The sequence below is a fragment of the Protopterus annectens genome, chromosome 13.part0, assembly GCF_019279795.1.
Source record: "Protopterus annectens isolate FY-2018-M chromosome 13.part0, PAN1.0, whole genome shotgun sequence".
In the NCBI taxonomy this organism is placed as follows: domain Eukaryota; kingdom Metazoa; phylum Chordata; order Ceratodontiformes; family Protopteridae; genus Protopterus; species Protopterus annectens.
Genome location: NC_056747.1, coordinates 788,185,731 through 788,199,014, shown reverse-complemented (window position 1 = coordinate 788,199,014; position 13,284 = coordinate 788,185,731).

The window sequence follows — 13,284 nt, the reverse complement described above, 5'->3', positions numbered from 1 at the left end:
CCCCTTTAGACATCAGACAATATCTAACCTAAGAACTCACCTGGACTTGCCCTATAAGTACCTGACTGTATTACGACAAATAAGAGAATTAGTATGAAAATACTTAGACCATCCATTGGTCTCGGATAAAGACATCTCAACGTGTATAACGCAAAAGAAACTCCTGCTCAGTGGAAAAAAAATGACATCAAACACATACAAGGTCATCATGACACTTAGATATCAGAGAGAACCCATTTTTTCGAAATTCTGGCTTAAGATCAACCCTGATATAAATCAAGGACAAATCTTAAAGGCTATAAACCTAAGCTCTAAATCTATCCCCTTCAAAAAGATGAAATACACTCAACCGATGATTATGAACAATGCGTATTTTACCCCTGAGGTCCTCAACAAAATCTTCCCTAATAAATCCCCTAAATGTCAATATTGTTCAAACCCAACGGATGATATCCTTCATTTGTTTTGGAGTTGCAAGTGTTCCTACAAGCTATGGTGTGCTCTGAGGGTGATACTTGAAAAAATTGGATATGAAAAATCCACCCTCTCATGGGAATTTACCATACTTCATATTCCTCCCCCCGGCCTATCTGAAAGAAAATGCAAGATACTGATACCTATTTTTATGCTAGTCAAATATTACATTTCCTTGAATTGGAAAAATAGACACTCCCTGTCTTGGGAAGGCTTTAAACACATAGCTATTAAATACCTCAAGGCACACAAATTCTTGTTCCACAATGTCAAGCACAAGCCAATTATGAAGGAATTTTGGGGAATATTATCTGACCATATACTTAAATAAGGACTTACCTTTCATGGTTACCATTAGTTTTCAACACGCTGTACTGGACTGATACAGGAATTGTTTTGGGCAATGTATGATTTGTATATAGTTTCCGGTTTAGTGTATTTATCCTTTATGTGAATGTTTTAGGTTTCCTTTTTTGTGTTCCTTAGCATAGTTCACTTGCTGTATTTTCTATAGTGATTTTTATGTAAGTTTTGTAATGTGAGTTTTGCTTTCTGTTTTCCTTTTGCTGAAAATATACAATAAAGAGAATTTCAAAAAAAAAAAAATTTGTATTGCACATTAAAGAATAAGTAAGCAAAACTTTGGCTATGACCATGATAAACACATTTGAATTACAAAATGCACTTGTCCTAGGCAGGACACTGGAGGGTGAAGAGGAAGGTTATAAGTGAAAAACAAAAGGGTAGCTAACAATCTTTCTGCCTGTTTCTTCAGTAGGACAGTGTAGACATTATTGGCATTTATTAACAAATGCAATACTGGACTACTTTTTACCTCAGATCATAAAAATGAATTCATCAAAGATCACAAGTACCAATATTACACAGTGCTTCCAGCCATCAGGAAAAGTTCTGAAATAGTACGTAGAGTTGTATGCACATCTGCAAGATGTAACCAGTATAGGCAACAGCAACCATATAAACAAATGATAGATAGTGAATCGCATAGTATAGATTTCTGAGGTAATTGTCTACTGCTACCTGCAGATTTTGTATTCATGGATCAAATGTCAGGATAATAAATATGCATTTATAACAGACTGAATTTTCAAGTCATAAATATTATACAAAGTGCACATTAATTCAGTGCTGATGCAGCTTAGCTTACTAATGCTGCTGTGTCTTGAGTAGTACAGTAAATTCTGTTGATGTAACCCTTTTCCGGGATGCTTTACACAGCTGCCTACAGACTAAAGGGGAATGTAGTGACTTTAAGGGGTAGTGTTGCACATAAAAATGGGTGTATACATTCTGCATAACTTACAACTCTTGAGTCTGTCACATGTTTCCCAGAAGCAAGTCGAGAGGGTGAGCAACAAGAAGCAATTATCTGTCTGCAACAACTGATATACAATTACAAGGATCCTGCAGAAAGCCCACAACTGGAACAGTCACCAGTGTTGTTGTATCTACATATACACCTAGGATTTGTCAGCATGATACTGCAAGTTATTTAAGCAGCAAGGTGACAGAACAAAAAATAAACTTCAGATGGCTGACTGTTCCATCAATAACTGTGAAAAGTTGCCAGCAACCACGTTTGATAAAAAGAAATGTCACTTTCAGGCATTATGGATTGCAACTTGCCCTGGACTGGTATACAGTGCCTCATTTGATGCAGCTTTCTGCTTGTCTTGTGTGCTGTTTGACACTGTTACTACAAAATGAAAAAGAGGTACACATGCAACAACTGAATACAAGAAATGCAGAAAGGCAATGCTTGCTTTTGATGCACACTTTTTAAATAAACTTCATGACACCAATCCTAAGGATAGTGGAACAGGCCATGATATCCATGCTTCGTGTGCTATCAGAAAAGACAATTTCATGAGAGTTATCCTACATGGAGATGAAGGTATTGTGGTTAGGTGCAATAAAGGACTAGAAAACAGGAGGAGGAAAAAATTGTACTTTTCCGTTAAACCCTACCATGCGTTTTTGGTCCCAAATTGCTGTGTCTGGCCTGATTCATCAGCGGGCCATGCAGATCCTTCAGACCCATGCACTGAATTCACTGAGCTGTGCATTGGCTGTGTCCTGCAGCCCACAATTTCTGGGGAAGAAGTGTTACATGGGGCGGATGGGTTTCTCAGATGTACACTTATGTCGTACCGGCAGAAGATTGCTTGGCCACTGCCGGCCATCCCAGGTTAACAGATATTGTGGACAGCAGGGTTGATCTTTCACAGACCTTGCAGACCCAGTTGTTTTTGACTGTCCTCTCCTTTGCACCACACCTCCGTGGGTGATTGCTTGTTGCTGATTTTGGTCACTGTCTGTCCCTGACACCCCCTTCTGAAAGAACGATCCCAAAAAATGCAGAAGAAGGTAGGGTCAGACTAGCAGGTGTGTGAAAAATGAAAGTGTGATCCTAAATCAACAGAAAGAAATCACTTGCACCCATGTAGTAGGAAGGGGAGGACAGTGGGAAACAGGTAAGGCTTAAGGTCTGCCAAAACCGCAGCACGGCACTGACCCCAAGTTGTGGGGATGGAAGTAAGGCCAAATACAGCCACAGACATGCAGGATGACAGGGAGGATGCTCAAAGATGAGTAAGACTCCAAGGTCTGTTAGATCCCAAGCCCTGGGGAAAGAAACAGGGTGAAACATGGCAGTCCGGGTCCCAACACGCATGGTAGGGGTTTAACGGAAAAGTACCAAAAACCTTATCATTCTAAGTTCTATCACAAAAAAACATAGTTTTAGGTGGGACTCAAATCCTTCCCCTTTGAGGACACAGGAATGATACCAGATACTTGAATGATAAAACAGCGAAATGTGGGAACTTTCAAGCTTTGCTAGAGTTCTGCCTTGGCAGTGGAGATGGCATCCTGAGACAGCACTTTGATTCTGCAAATAAAAACGCTACGTACAGGTCCAAGACTATCTGGAATTAAATGATTTCTGTCATTGGACACATGATTCAAAATGAAATTATTCCCGGCATCAAGAAGGTTGATGGATGGTACTGTGTAATGGTGGGTGGTACTGTGTAATGGTGGATCCGTGGCACAAGTACTAAGAAGCAGCTGGGTTTTTCTGTCCGTTTTATGGATGAGAACTTCTTCATATATGAAGATTTTGTTGCATACATGGATAGCAGTGACACTACAGGTGAGATATTTTCAGAAAAACTTGCTACAGCTTGAAAAGCTAAACCTGGATCCATGTAAGATGAGGAGTCAGTGTTGTGATGGGGCTGACAATATGAGTGGGAAATGCAAAGGTGCAAGACCAAGGATTGAAAGACAATATCCAAAGGCCTTGTGGTTATGATATGGATCCCATCAGCTAAACAGATGCATAGCAGCAGTTTGTGTGAATCAGCTGTTTCACAATATGATGGGAGCAGTAGATGAGACTGTGATTATTTGAATACTCTCCAAAGAGAGAAGCTATACTAAAAGAAGAGATTGCACACTGTGATGTCAGCAAAGTTAAACTGCGGAGTTTTTGCCACACCAGATGGATTGAATGACATGATATCTTTGAAGTCTTTATTTCCTTGCACCAAGCAATTGTCTGTGCCTTAGAACAAGTTGCTCAGCAGTCTAGTTGATACAGAGACATTGCACAAGCAAATGGCATGGTAAAGAACACCACAAGTTTTGAATTAATCGCATGTCTGGTTATCACAGCAAAATGTCTTCATTATTTGCGAGCCTTGAGTACTTCACTACAAGGATCAGCACCGGATGTGGTAAAGGGTATGAATTATGTTAACTTGTCATGAACTTCCCTGAAAGATGTTCAAGAGAATATTGAAAAACATCAGTCCATGTGGTACCAGAAAGCCATAACAACTGCATCAGAAATGGGGGTCCTGCCAAGTAAACCCAGAACTACAGTAAGGCAGACACACAGCAGTAATTTAGTAGCAGAGAATCCCGAAGAGTATTTCTGCAGGGCTATGACCATTTCCTTTGTAGACCACCCAATTTCAGAAATTAATGACAGGTTCTCCCAGCTGCATCAAAGAGCTATACTTGCCCTACATCTCATCCCAAATATAATGGTTATGGAGCAGCATAACTTTAATATTAGAACATTGGACCTGTGCTTCTTCTGGGATGAATTACCTTAGCCTACTTCATAAGAGGTATCAAGAAAGAATTGCAGTCTTTACTCGCTAACATACAGGACCTTTCAATAAAAATGGATAAGCTAGATAGAAAAATGGGCACAATTAAGGAAGAATACAGCAATCAGATAGAAATTCTAAATGAGATGGTTATACAACTGAAAATACAGTTATCTAGAATCAAAGAATCACTAAATAATATTGATGATAGAGTAGATGAAGGAGAAAACCATACTGAATTTCTGTTAAAGCAAAATAATTTGTTAATAGGCAAAATTGATGATTTTGGAAATAGATCCAATTGAAATAATATCAGAATTTGTGGACTACCTGAAAAACAAGGAGGAAATAATATGGCAAACTTCTTAACTACCTGGTTTTCAAAAATTCTAAACTTAAAAGAGGCCTTATCTTTTGATACTGAGAGGGCTAATAGATCCTTAACAAATCCCTCTACAAAGAAAAACTCTCCGCCAAGTGCAGTTGCCACCTGTCTTTATCAGCGGGAAACTCACATGTTGAGCTGCCTTATCCCCTTTCCTGCTCTGTAAAGCAGCGGGGCTTTAAAAGTCCCACTTTTCAGTTGTGTCAAATCGCCATGAAAAAGCTGCAAATACTTCAGTTTTTTCCATGGCAATTCAGTTACATCACCAAACCAGATCTGCAGGCACAGCTATTCCCTGTTAGGTCCAGGTGTTGTAAATTGTGCTGCAACTGTCTGCAACTCCTGAAGGGGGTAGGGATTGAGCCAGGAAGAGCCCTACAAAGGTCATGGCTGTAGAGCATTTTTTGATTACTGCTTCTACAGCTGCTAATAGAAAACTAGGATATGTCTTTTTTTTTTTTTTACAGCCTGAGCCAGCAAGCCATTCCAGCAACCAGAGCCAGCCAGCCAGCTAGCCACTCCAGCAGCCAGAGCCAGCAAGCCAGCCACCCCAGCAGCCAGAGCCAGCCAGCTAGCTAGCCACTCCAGCAGGCAGGAAGCCAGCCAGCCACACCAGCATGGGCAGTCTCTGGGTTATGAACCTGTCCCTCCAGTACATTCTGTTGATTGTGGTAATGAGGTTGAGGTCTCTGCAGCGTGTGGTGTGGAGGGATTGGGATTTCTTTAGATGTAGCATTTCTAACAGAGCTGGGTCAGACATGACTTTGTAAGTCAAGCAGAGATCACCTCTAACTATGTGATATGAGACAGAGAATAGTTGGAATTTTTTGAGTTTGTCCATATAGGACAAGTGTTTTAGCCCTAGGATCCTCTTTGTGAGGAACTTTTGCGGCCTCTCCAGTTGTTGCAGGTGTCTAGTGAGGTACATGCCAAATGGGGCATTGTACTCAATGATTAGCCTAATGAGGGAAGAGTAGAGGGAGACAATGACCTCTTTCTTCCTGGATACAAAACCCTTAGTAATGAGATGTGCCACATAGAAGGACTTTCTGACCACAGTGGCAATGTGGTGATCAAAAGAGAGGTTGCTGTCAACCTGTGTTCCCAGATCTCTTAAAATGCCTTCTGCGTTCAGTGGACTACCATCAATGTGGTAATTCATGGTAACCAGGTTTTTCCTGAAAGGGATAACGACACATTTTGTAGCATTGAGCTTAAGGCCATGGTTCTGACACCAGTCGTTGGTCTCAGTGAGGCCATTCTGTAGGATGTCATCATCACTTGGGGAGTTAATAATAGCTCCCAACTTGCAATCATCTGCAAACTTTGCCAGCCAGAGTCCCTTTGTGTTGGCCTGGACTTCAGAGACATAGATACCAAACAGGAGAGGACCCAGGACTGAACCCTGTGGGACTCCACTCATGACTAGTCATCAGTCCGACTTGGACTCAGCAACTTTCACACTGTGGGTTCTATTGGTGAGCCAGTTTGCAACCCATCTAGTGATATAGGGGTTGATACCTAGCTTAGTGAGTTTTTCTATGATTCATGCATGGGGAATGGTATCAAAGGCCTTGGCCAGATCAAGATAGGCTGTATGAACCACCTTGCCTTCATCCACAGCTCTGGTGACTGACTCAAAGAGGTCAACCAAGTTGAGCAGGCATGATCTACCCTTCATAAAACCAAACTGTGTGGGATACAGAGTTTGGAGATTCCCTATATCCTTGTTTATTAGGTCCATGATGATGTGTTCCATAGCTTTGCATATCAGACTCATCAGGCTAATGAGGCAATAGTTCCCAGGGTCTGTAGTTGCTCCTCCTTTGTGGAGAGGGATGACTGTAGCAGTGCACCATTCGGTAGGAACAAAGTCTGAGGTGAGGCTGTGATTGAACAGGGCACACAGGTGAGGTGCCAGTTCACTCTATTTCATGTAGAACACAGCCAGGGATATTGTCAGGTTCCATAGAAGCTGTATTCTTGGCCTTGGACAGTGCTGTTTTAACCTGTGCAGCAGTAATACTGGGTGCCTGACAATCTATTGGTATTGTGATTGGTCCTATGTGGGGGGAGAGGGGTAAAGTTGGCACTGAATCTGTCAGCCAGTGTATTAGCAATATCTGTTGGCTCAGTATAGGAGGTACCATTGTGCAGTAGCTCAGTGCAAATTTGGCTATTGCCGTGGAGATTCTTTACATAACTTTAGAAGGCCTTGTGGTTGTCTTTACTGTCTGATGCAATTCTGTTTTCATAGCTAGCTTTAGAGGATTTGATGAGGGATCTCAACTTTTTGTTGAGGCTGATAAGGGAGTTTTTCCAGTCTGGGACTTCACCTTATTCCGCATCAGTTTCCTCCTTCTGTTGTAGAGTTTGTTTATGGCAGGCAACCACCAGATTGGCTTTCTTTTTTTGGAAGAGAGCATCTTGGTTCTATTGGGTATGGCGAGATCCATGTATTTGTGTACGTGTTTGTACAGTGCCTTGGCATATGATTCGGCAGTCATGCAACTATTCCTCATTTGCATGGGTGCCGTGAAGTTAGCCACCTCTGTTTTTAGGAGTCCAAAGTTAGCTTTGGAGAAGTTTTTCATGGTGGTTACCTTTGCGAGGGGGGTGGGAGGGATGTGGATTTCCAAGGTGATTAGTTTGTGGTTGTATCTAACCATAGTGTGTGTGTGTGTAATTTAATCTATAATTGTTGTGGTTGTTTTGGGATGATTTGGAAGCATTAGTTTATAAAGGCTAAAATGTGTGTATAGAGTTGTTTTCTTTTATTTCTGGTAGGGGCAATCTTCACAAATAAATATAGTGTGATCGATATATTTCTTTTGTTATCATGGCTGTTTTCAGAGTATTTGCATTTATAGATAAAAATGTTTCAGGACAGTTTGCACTTTTTTGTGTGGAAATGTGTGCAATTTATTTTTTAATGCTGTCTTCAAGAAGTTAAAATGTACAGCTTTGGGTATTTTTATAATGTTTGTTTAATGATGACTTGCAAGAACTACTTTTAAAAGTGAAAATGTGCATGTGTGTTTTAACTTTTTATTTTGGGGGGACATGTTAATTGGTAAAAGCAGTGGATTTGGTATTCTACCAGGTAAATGTTGTTGTGGCTGTTTGAAGATAGTTTGCTTTTATAAGCAGAAATGTGGGCATTTTATTTTTATGCTGTCTGATAAGTTTAAAATGTACTGCTTTGATTATAATGTGAATATGGCCATGCTGCTGTTACTTGGGCCTGTTCTTTATTGCATTGTTGTGCTGGGCAAATTACTGTTATAGGTTTATTTTTATTTTTCTTATTAATTGCTGTGTTTGATGGTAAATGGGGTTCATGGGGTCTGCTGTGCATTGCAATTTATTTTAGAGTAGCTGCTAAGTAATGTCTTGCAAGAAGTACTTTTAAGAGGGGAAAATGTTTGCTTAACTTTCTTTTTTTTCTTTTTTCTTTTTATTGTTTTTCTGGGGGGGGAAGGCAGGTCCAGAAGTTAACAGATGTCATTTGGGATTATGCTAAAACATGTCATCATTATTTCATGATAGTTTGATTTTATAAGTGGAAATGCATGTATTTTGTTTTTAATGTTGTCTTAAATAAGTTTAAAATGTACTGGTTTGAGTATAATGCAAATACGTTGATGCTGATGTTGGGCCTGTTCTTTATAGCATCGTTGTGCTAAGTAAATTAGTGCTATAGGTTTATTATTTCTTTTTTCTTAACTGCTGTTTTCAGAGGTAAATGGGGTCTATGGGGTCTGCTGTGCATTCTAATTCTTTTTAGAGTGGCCCTTTAGTGATTCTCAAGAAATGGTTTAAAGTGAAAATGTGTGTATAACTATTTTTTGGAGGGGTGGGGAGCATGTTTAGTGGTAAGCATAATGCATTTGGTGTTCTACAAGCTGTGTTAATGTCAAGTTTTCAATGACTAAAATGTCCCCTCATTACATCATTTACTATACTACCTTTTTAAATGGTTTGTAATGTTAATTCCCTTCTGCTCCATTCCTCAGGTCTTCAGTGAATCTGTATCAAAGAATTACTTTACAAACTGCTTCGTTTCAGATGCCAGTGTTTTCATAACAGTTTTCAGATGCCATTGTTTTTAAACCAGTTCTTTCAAATGCCAGTGTTTCTAGCCAGTTCTTTCACGTGCCATTATATTACTGCTTCCTACTACCTCAGTATTGATAAATATATTCCAGATCAGGTAAGTACAGATTCAAGAATGAAGAGAGCAGGCACTTCATCACAGTCTGCTACCAACAAGAGAATGTGCAAGTGGCAGGATGTTTGGAAATTGGAATTTGACTGGATCATCAAGAAATGCATTTTGCAGGTGCTGCAAAAAGGAATTCCTAGTCACCCCTTGGTGGAAGAAACAATGTTGCACAACATGAGGTAACTGAACAACATAAGGCTGCTATTCTACAAGCAAAATCCAGTCACCTGATGACAAACCGGGCAAGGACAACTTTGAGGGACCAGAACTTACAATCACTGGAGCAGAAGCCTCTGAGGTGTTCCATGCAGTTAAGCACAATATTTCCTATAACAGTTTGGACTGTGCAGTAAAATTGGTCTGCCAGTTGTACAGTGACTTGGACATCACAAGAAACTATCTTGTGGAAGAATCAAGGCTGAAGCCATTGTTGAAAATGTTTTGGGACTGCACTCATTGGAATGTCTCCTTCATGACCTTCAGAAGTAGTGAGGTATTTTTCCAAAGAAAAAGGGGTGGGGAATGATCTTTTGGACTTCTATGAAAACCCTGATGAATCTGCCCAGACTATATCACAAAAATTTTGAACATTATGGAAAAGCAGTCCTTGCCTTGGAACAACATTTCAGTATATGGGACTGATAATGCCAGTGTAAACTATGGAAAGAAATCTGGTGTATAAACCAGCTTAAAAGAAAAGTGCCCATCACTCCAGAAGGCTAACTGTGTTGCCCACATTATTCATAATACCACCAAAACAGGTATAGCACGACTACCTTATGTTGTGGAAGTGTTTGTGATGAGACTGTTCAGCCATTTCTCAGGTTCTGTCGTAAGGACCTGAGAGTTGAAAGACTTCTTTGAGTTTTGTGACATGGAATTTGAGAGTCTCTTAAGTCATGTATCAACAAGGTAGCTGTCACTCCTGCCAGCCATTGACAGAGTAGTAAAAAATCTCCCAGTGCTCCAGTCATATTTCCTCTCCCAGGGAGAAGAGGAGACCCCCCGGCAGATATGGCAGTGTTTTCAAATAATGAGCATGGCGAGAATGCATTACTTACACTGCCCCAGTGCTATTTGCACTTTCTCAGGGTTGTTCTCATGGATTTCAATGAACATATTAGAAAAAGCAACACTTACTGCCATAGAAACATTTTAATTAATGGTCTCTCTCAAGGAAAAACTTCAGGCAAGAGTTGAAGATGCTTTCTGTGGTGGAAACCTTAGGGCACTTATGAGCACATTAGACAGTACTTCTTTTAACAAGCTGAAAAGATACTTCATGATATTCTTGCAGACAGCAGTTAAGTACTTAAGCAGTGGTTTGATTGTACTAAAAACAACTACTTGTTTATACTAAGTTATCTTTAAATAAGCCCTTTGTTTTCAATGACTTACTCAGTGTGACCACTACCCTGTGTCTGTGGGACATAAATGAAGACCATATATTCCAGGACTATGTAGCAATCAAGCCCTTTCTGCAAGAATTATGTACCACAGGCTTATCTCCAGGAGAAAAGTAGGTGAAGCTTTTCAGAGAAGGGCCTGAGCTGACTGCACTTTATCTGGTAATTGCTATGGTATTATCTATACCAACATCAAATACATTTGCTGAGAGAGTTTTTTCTTTGGTGAAATATAAATGGCCGGATGTGCGAAACCATTATAGTGTGGAATTGTTAAAAGCTGAGCTAATGATGACTATAAATTACCGGATGAAATGTAGTGACTTTTCTTCAAATATTATATCAGTCTGGGCACTTCTTCAGGCCATCAAATCAAATGCAAAGTACACATTTAAAAAGAAATGATTTAGTCTAGTTTTTATGTAGTGTACAGTATGTTTTTTTTTTATTATTATTGTTATTATTTTTTGCTTTAGCTTTAATTTGCAATAAACATACTCTTAATTATACATGTTTAAAAAAATAGTGTGCTTGTGGGAAGTGTGTAGATTCTTTTTTAGTTTTCTTGTTTCAGAATAGTCGTGGTTAATGTGATATGTAGAATATGAGTTTTTTTACTTTTTTAAATAAACATAATTGTCTGTTTAGTATGAGTAGTGTGTTTTTTCTGTAAAGTTTACTTACAGTTACAACTGAGTAATATGTTTGTCTTTGCAGTAATGCTTCATTTTTACTGTCAAAGCTTCATAATTTAAATGGTTTATGAGATTTCAGTATGCTGTAACAATGTCACACTGTTGTACCCATAACAGCATCTCTTTCACCACTTCTATGGTATAATGTTACCAGTGTCATGTTGGCCACACCCCCATGTCCCACTTTGACCCATTTAAAAGGTGGCAACCCTTCTGCCAAGGTTTGTCATTGTCAGATTTATTTGCTGTAAAGATAAAAAACTGCATGGTCAAACTCTTCTATTAAAATGGGCAATAATCAGATTTGACAATGACTACTCTTCTTCAGTGATAAAAAATAAAGGCTAGTTTACCATTGATAAAATATTTGAAAAAAAATAGGAATTAAAGCACATATTTCCTGCCAAGCTAAGAGTTTTTTTTTTTCTAGATGGGCAGAAAACATTTGATTCTTTGGAAAATGTTGTTGCCTACATAAAAAAAAAACAAGAGTGCAAAGGATTAGTCCAGAAAAAATCACTTTAGCTAACAGATCTAAGAGACTTTCTCTCTCTGATACCCTCCCTGTGAGAGGAATAAAGATGTCTTGTTGAAGTTTCAAGTAGTTTATTTAGTTAAGTAGGTAGATGGATGAGTGCTCTTGTTCTAATACATTAATTTCAAAAGATCAGTTATTTGAAGGCAGTTATAGACAATGGTGGGTAGTCTCTGGGATACATACGTGTCTGTTCATCAGGTCCGATTTATGGTGGGTTGTGTGATCGGGTCCTTCTCTCATTTTGGCTGCCATGGGAGATGGTGTGTGGATGTGAACCATTTTGCTTGAGTGTATGTGGTTTCTGGGCTTTGTGTTTTGCTGTGGTGGGATTAATGCAGCTTTTGTCATTGTTGAAGAGTTTGGGATGTATTGGCAGGTGTTAGATCTATGGATTTTTGCTGGGTTTTTGGTTGTTGCTTTGGTGTAGTTTACTGAAACAGTGGGGATGATGAGTGACAATTTAGAAGTAGTTACTCATTTCTGTCAAGGACAGGGGTTTTGTTTTTCAAATGTATGTTTTATGAGCTTGGTGGCTGTCTCGATGGTTGTGTGTGCCACTAGATGAGTAGTCTTTTCTTCTGTACTAACGAAAAAAAAAGGAAGGGGTGCATATTTGATGTTACTTACCAGTTTCTTCCCACCATGGACTCAAGCAACTCTGTTCATTGCATCTTTGTTGGTTTGGGTAATCTTACTGACTATATGCTAACATGCCAGATGTGAAGAATAGGGGTCAAAGGGTGTATATGATTCACTCTGTTCTACAGTAGCACTTGGATTATAATGCTAAGGTAAAGTTTATAGGTAAACAATTGCACATTATTATATGTAACATTATTTAAATATGATTGTATGAAGTAGACAAGCTGCTTGAAGCCATGGTTAAATTACATCTGGATTTCAAGTAAATCGTAGCTTGTGTCATAAATACAATCTTAAAAATGTTCCAGATGTATATATGAAATTAAAATGGAGATGGTGGCAAAGCATTCTGGCATACAGTGGGCAACATGCATCATCAATTTTGTTTTTGGCTAAAAGGACAGTGATGAATCTACTAGCAGACAGTATGAGTTCTCTAGAAGTGGTTCATAATTTAGAAATGTTACATGGGGAGGATTTCTACATCATCTGTGGCTTTTCTTGATGATTGTACAGACATCTAGGTTGTGACGTGGACCCAGGGACCTCTGTGCCACTGCTGGACATTGTTGCTTTTGGTTGCTTTGCAGTGCTGTGTGTGGGTCGGGGCAAGTGAAAAGGGGGAGAGTTATTTGGTGGTTTAGAGCTATGTTGCTGCAGTTTGTCAGGTTGTTTGGATGTTACATGCTTGCACCTGAACATAGATTAATCAGTATTGAATGATGTAACAGCTGCTGTAACTGGAGTGAAACTGTGGAAGGAGTCATGCGTGTAGAG